Source organism: Carassius auratus, chromosome 31 (genome assembly GCF_003368295.1).
Source record: "Carassius auratus strain Wakin chromosome 31, ASM336829v1, whole genome shotgun sequence".
Taxonomy (NCBI): Eukaryota; Metazoa; Chordata; class Actinopteri; order Cypriniformes; family Cyprinidae; genus Carassius; species Carassius auratus.
Genome location: NC_039273.1, coordinates 26,570,180 through 26,577,746, shown reverse-complemented (window position 1 = coordinate 26,577,746; position 7,567 = coordinate 26,570,180).

The following is a 7,567-nucleotide window of genomic DNA, read 5'->3' as shown; positions in this document are numbered from 1 at the left end:
AGAGAAAAGAGAGAACTGTTTTCAAGAAGGTAACTGAGGACACAAACATGTATTTCTGCCTTGAGTTAAGCCTCCATCAGCTGCATGTGTTCAGACCAAAGACCTCATTTATTAAACACACACACACCAACAAATCTGATCCTAAATTCCATGCAATTCATCCTCCTGTATGTCACAAATCAGACTGAAAATACATGCATATGACAACTGAACAGCATGTGTACAAACTTTTCATGTACTTTTAATGAATCTATCATCGTTTATGCAAATGTAAAGTTAAATGAGTTACATGCACAAATGAGCACCATTTTAACTGCTTTGTGATCACCGAAACTAATTCATTAATTACATGTATGTTATAAGAAGAATATATATATATATTTATATATATATATACACACACATACACTTCAGATACTATTGTATGTTATCATTTAAGATCATTTTACACACATTAAATGGTCATGTGACCAATCAGCTTGTAGCCACAGGAAATGACATCATGACAACAGTGATTGACTAATGGAGAGTCTCGAAGCATTCATTAGTGACGATCCTTATCCTGAGTTGTGACGTCAAAGACAGAAAAACTAAAATTGCTGCTTGATCTGTGCAGATTTCTCTCCTGATTCAGACCAGAACACTTTTTCACTGGAGGAAGTGTTATTATGGATTATGGACTCTATGTGTTTGAGTTAAAATCATCTTAATGCTGGATGTGTTTCATCTTTTGTCTTCTCCAGATGTTCACTGATGGACTGGAGTGCTGTGGATTATTGGGATGTTTTTATCAGCTGTTTGGACTCTCATTCTGACGGCACCCATTCACTGCAGAGCATCCACTGATGAGACACTGATGCAATGCTATGCAATCATCCTTTAATATAATTTGATCCCAAAGGAAAATGCTCTTTCAAAGCTCAATATTTTCATTTCTCCAAATGGCCCGAGGGTGAGTGAGTATTCAGCACATTTGCATTTTTGTGTGAAATGTTTCTTTAAATTTATTATCTGCACCTTTTTATCTTTCATAGAGCAGAATATCTGTATTGCCAACATTTACATTATTGCCATATTTATTTCAGTGGACACCACTTGCAGTAAATGGACAAATTTCAATTATTGTTTAATAAAAAAAAAAAAAAAAAACAGTATATCCTACAGTAGTGGTGTATTCTGAACATACAAAACTTGATTATTATTTAATTGATTTGAAAGCTTTTTTTTTTCTCTCTTTTAATAAAATGTTATTAAAGTAATATTTGAAATGCGTAATGTAATCAGGCCGCTGAAGACGATGCTCTGGTGCAGGAGTGAGGGTGTGAATGCTCTGAATGTCTTTGGCTGTTTCTGACGCAGCTGTCAGCTTCACTCAGCAGAGGGAGACCGTCTCTCTCTTCCAGCCTGAAACAAATGAACACGTTCTCCTCCGTAAAGTCGCTCTGACGCTGATGAATGGCTCCGGAGATCAGCTCTGAAAATCTGATGGATTTCAGATCAGAGAAATGCTTAGACAAACTAATGCATGTGATTACATTTTCCAACTCAAGTCCATTGGTGGCTGTCTCATTACAACATCATTACATGTAATTGCAGAGAAAATTACACTGTTTGCACTTTTCTTTCTTTGCATGTGTGTGCGCGTGTGTGTGAGTGTGTGTGCGTTTTTAGGAGGTGATGATGGAAAGTGTGTTTGCTGAAAGATGATACAATTGAATTAGTTCCTTTGTAAGTGACAGCATTCAGAGGTGAGCAGTAATGTTGCACAATGTGTATGTGTGTTTGTGTGTGTGTGTGTGTATTGGCTTTGCAGACGACCACATTTTCTGTTGCTTCTGATTATATCATTTCATGCTTAAAGGAAAATGTTATTGCTCAGAGATCGCTCTTTCAGAGCTCAATAGAGCATTTTAATCATGCTTTATTTAACTATAAACATCGTCTGAGATTTTCTTCTAAAATTCCTATAGAAAGAGAAATAAAAACCAGATGAGTCACTAGTTGTCATCCAGTAATTGTGTGTGAAGAGAGCAGCTCAGATCATTTGATGAGAAGACTGAGATCTCTGATCTCTGGGCCTCAGGAGAAAAAGAAAAGGAAAGAAAGGAGACCCTTATGTTGAGTTTCAGTCATTTCCCAGAGAGGATTTTCTTTTCGTCAAAAATGCCAGCTGATGTTATCACATTGGACTAAAACTTACTGACTTTGCTCACACAGTGCATAACAGCTTACCATTTCTTTCTGATTTTTTTGGGGGGGTATTTTCTCCCACCTGGTTGCACTTTTGCTGTTCCCAGTCAAAAATGGCCGGCCTACATAAAATGCTTATCAATGTCTCATTATGCTATTCTCAAATACTTGATTAAATCTTTTCATCATCATATATATATATATATATATATATATATATATAATTTTTTTTTTTCAGTTAACACAGATTTTGTATTTCTTTTTGGAACCGATTAACTATAGGCCTAAGTTTTTCAGTGAATAATGCCAAAAAATATCCTAAAATAAGGTGTTTATTGAGGCCTATATATATATTTAATTTTTGCTCAAAAACTGTTAGCATTAGCTCAGCTCAATGAGGCATACAATCAATCTGTAAAAAAATAAAATAAAAGAAATACAAAACCTGTGCTAATTGAAACAAACCAAGCTGAATCCGATGTCATGATAGTAGGTACAGCATAATGAGAGATTTACAAACACTTTTTAAAAACCAGATCATTTTTAAGACCAGGAACACCACATTAGATCTTTCCAGCTCTGCACAACGCTTAAGAAATCCTTTATATATTTTTTTTCTCTCTTTATTTATATTGCTATGAGAAACAGCTAACAACATTGAAGGAGAGAACATTTGTGATTCTACTTTCCTATAAGATCAAGCAAAATAAAATATCTTGTTAATAGTGAACCATGTAAATGTTGTGTGCATTAACGTTAAACACTTTGCAAATTAAGATTATGCCCCGAAATTGATTAATGTTTTATTTTGTTGTCTCATTATCTCATTATTTAAGGGATAATGTAATGCTAAAATGTTTTTGTTGCAGACAGCATTCCATTTCTTCTGCAGTGATCAGTTTTTCTACAGAACTTTTATTTTGTAATGTAAAATAAATAAATAAAAAAATATAATTAAATGGTAAAATAATACATCTAATTTAAATGTTTTAGTGAAGCAGTAGCAGATTTTGTTCACTGATCTGAATTGTGTAATATGCTTTATTTCTCTGGTGCTCTCCACTAGAGGTCAGTCTTTCATTGGCCATTTGCCTCTTTCTGTCTGCATCTCTCCATCTCTTGCTAGTTTTCTGGATTTTTAAAAACAATCTTAATTGGGCTTTTTTTGCTCTTTTGCAGGCTGCTCTCTGCTGGACACACACACACACACACACACACACACAGGGTCTCTCTCACTTGTGACAAATGTGATGTTTCGGTGTGCATGTTAATGGGCGGCACAGGCATCAAAGAGCATACATTAATATTTACGGCCGCTGTGATTTCTTGTTGTGTTTGGTCTCCTGGGGCGACGGGCACATTCTTGCACTCAACTATCTCCTGTTTTCTTCATGCTTTCAATACATTTTGATATTCCTCACTGTTTTTCTCTCTGTAATGCGCGTGGTTCAGTTTGAGGGCCGATGTGAAGAAAATGGCATCAAAGAGAATCCTAACTGAGTCGAGTCTTTTGTTCTGCTCAAGTCTAGATTATCTCCAGACCTCTTCAGACTCCCAGAGACGTGGTTCAGAGAGTAAACACCATTTAACCTGCAGCGTCCACGACTGAACAGACTCCTGCAGGAGCGTTTAACATCACCGTCCAGGCTGCAAATAGAAATGTATTACAAAGTGTTACCTTAAAAGGATAGCAGAAAATATAAAAATAAAAACGGATTCAAAATATAAATAAACACTATAAAAGTATCTCAATTATTTTCACTATTTGAATCAGCTTTCAACTTTTTTTTTTTTTTTTTTTTTTTTGCAATGCACTGATACTGTCCTGCAGTGACAAATGCATTATTTTTAATGAAAGCACAAATATTGCATGAGGTATTTCAATCAATACATGCTGCACTACACTGTGTGATATTTCTAGATGAAGTGCAGAAGCAGGTCAGACGGCAGGACATCGCTGTCACTGTTTGACACGTCACATGAGCAACACCATCAGTGTTTCTGACCCACTTAGAGCCAGAAACCAAGTGTGTGTGTGTGAGAGAGAGAGGCTTAAATAAATCATAAACACTGATCTTCAACAAAGCCACTGAATTAGTAAGTTAAGAGCTCGAGAGCAAGTATGAAACGAGAGGTTGAGTAAACCGGAGACGATGTAACTGACCCACTGATACAACAACAAATTACCAGAAAAACTGATTACATATTCTTATCATTTAGTGTGGAAATAAGTCAATAAATAGTGTGGATAATTTCAGAGCCTTAAGAAATGTCTCAGTGGCCTTGCTGTAATCATTATGCTGAGATATTTTTTAAATGTTATCTGTAATTTCATGGTCTAATTCAGACGCTGTTTGGCTCCTCAGATTCTCTGTACGGGAGCCGCGGACTCTCCAAAGAGTGAGAAATCAGGAATAACACGAGGGTTTCCCAGAATTCTCAGCGGCGCTGCGGAAAAGTGGAGATTCAGAGGGGGAGGAGATCAAGTGAGCTACAAAAGAGCCACATTCTCACTACACACACACACACACACACACACACACACACACACTGCCAGCTGCTTCATCTTGTGCTGTTTAAATTTCAAATTCACTGCTATTAATGTTCTTATTATTAGTGTTATTATTTTCGACTTGGCATTAAAGCTCATTAAACACTGAAACATTTATAGCGGGAAGGAGATTTTTAAAAGAAAGAGTTCTGAGCACTAAAGCAGCTCAACGTGGTCTCTGAAGAAACACTAACACCACTGAAACGACCCGAGACGCTTGAGCTCAGAACAAACGCTTCAATTTTCTGTATGAAACCGAGAAACAGCAGAGGGATCGTTCTGATCTATATTCTCATGTCCGGCAATAACAAACAAACACTTTCCCAATACGAGAACGGATCATCTCAGATGTTTCTTCTAGACAGAAATGAATAGTTTTTTGTCGAGCCGAGCAATCTCACTTCTGTCTCTCATTGAAACGAAATCTCAGAAATGTCTCAGAGCAGATGATTGAGAACAGCGTCCTAAAATAGTTCTGATTTACGATTCAGATTTTACATTGGATGCCATCAAATGGTGACCAACAAAGTACAAAAACTGTATATATGGTATATACCAGAGTTATTATAGTTAACTAAAGCTGAAACAACAAAACATCTACATCTATGATAAAATAATAATAATAATATTTACTTTTTCATTAACTTGATAACTAAAACTGAAACAAACTGTAATAAAAACTATGCATCAAAAAACAACAACAAAAAAACACAAAAACTAATGAAAATGACAAAAGCAAACATTACTATTAAAACTAATATCAAAATTGAAATGAAAACCTAGAATATGTAACTAAAACTTCAAAATATGAATAATAATAATAATAATAATAAAACGTCTGTGTGTGTTTGTAATATGTAATATTTTTCTATATGTGTACAATTTTATATTTTTCAAAGTTGGATATAAAGGGGTACTTTTTTTCTAGAAAGTACTACTGTATTTCTCTCACACGTATGTGCGCGCACACACACACACACTCACACACACACACACACACACACACACACACACACACAGAGACAATATGGTAATATGTATAAATATAACCATAGACTGATGATCTGTGATATATTATTGGTCAACGGCAAAGATAATTCATGCTTATACTATAATATATGTATATTTTTCTATCAATTGCATTGGTTTAACAAAATGCAAAATAAATAACATGAAACAGAACAATTTTAAAAACGCATTAACAATAGTAGAAGTGTGTTTTACACACCACATGTGTGAACAGACACACCTTGATAAGTAAATAAGCAGATTTATGATGATAAGATTTATTTGCCATCCTAACTACTGTATGCATGATTATTAGATTAGGTGCATGTTATTTTTTAGAATGCATACATTAAGAATGTTTTCCCCTTTGTTGTCTGCTGCAATGTAAAATATGTAGATTTGTCCGTTTTAAGGGGAGTTCACATGTTTCCTAAACAGGACACTCATTTTAGAGTCATTCTGCAAGTGTATAAGTGTATCACTTCTGAAGCTAGGATCCTGTTTTATGAGATCACTTCGTCACTAAACTTACACTCCATGAACTTTGTGTTGCGATGCAGCAGTATAGAGTCCCGTCTCTGTGATGTCTGTGTGCTAATCGTCTCTCTCTGCGGGACTCAGAGTTTGTTCTGCTCTCTGTGTGGCTCTCTGAAGGTTTAAGCCACAGCTTTGTCAAGTCTTCCACTCCGCTTCCACAATCTGCGTCCGCAGCTGATCCCGCCGAACGCTCGCATGCCCCGGCTGCCCAAACGCCTGGAACGGCTCTGAACATTGTTCCTGGTCCAGCAGGGGCCCGAGGGGCCGATGGGAGACACTTGGTATCCGGGTGTAATCTTTTTTTCATTGGCTGGCCGTTTGAGCGCAGTCTCAGGCGAGTCCGGGGAAAGAATAGAGCCGGTAGAATCGAAGGCTTACAGAAGCGCTCGTAATCCGGAGGCGTCCCGGGCCAAACCTCCACGACTTCCTGCCGAGGGCCCGTCCTCTAATGGGCCTCACTGTACTAATCACAAACACACAAGCCATTCATTCATTCATCACGTCACAGTGCACACTACTCTAAATCTGTTTATTAGATTAGGCTTGGCTTTCAGCTTTGCTGTTTGCGTTTTATTTTTGTCAAGCCCAATATTTGGAATAAAACTGTTTGGTTGTTGCTCTGAATGACGCTTCTAAATACGAACTGACCATTTCAAATCCACTTTAGCAGCTTAGGGAGACACGTCTTCATCTTTCATCTTTTCAAGGTCAAATACTCCAAAAACTTTGACAAGCAAGCAACTTTTGAATATTCAACACAAGCATGGTTTGATTTTACAGCAGCTTTAAGTGTACTACTTTTTCAGAATTCAAATTATTACCAAATGTTACATAAAATGTAGAACATTAAAATAGTGTTTGAAGAGGTAAGAGGAAACAACATTAATTCAAATTATATATATATGGTGCTGGGCAACGATAAAAAAATAATTTAAATTGGGATAAATTGCATGATTGTCTGTGGTTAATTGTGATTAATCACATCGTTACATTTACATTTAGTCATTTAGCAGATGCATTTATCCAAAGCGACTTACAAATGAGGACAGTGGAAACAATCAAAAACAACAAAAGAGCAATGATATACAAAAACATTGTTATGTACAAAATTAAATAATGCATTCAAAGCAGTGTATTGTGCCCTTTTTTTGTTTAAAAGAACAAAAGTGCATTAATATTTGGTTTGCAAACACTGTGCATATATATATTTATATATATGTGGGTGTGTGTGTATGATATATATCAGTCTTATATTTTTACATACAAAAATATATATATTGT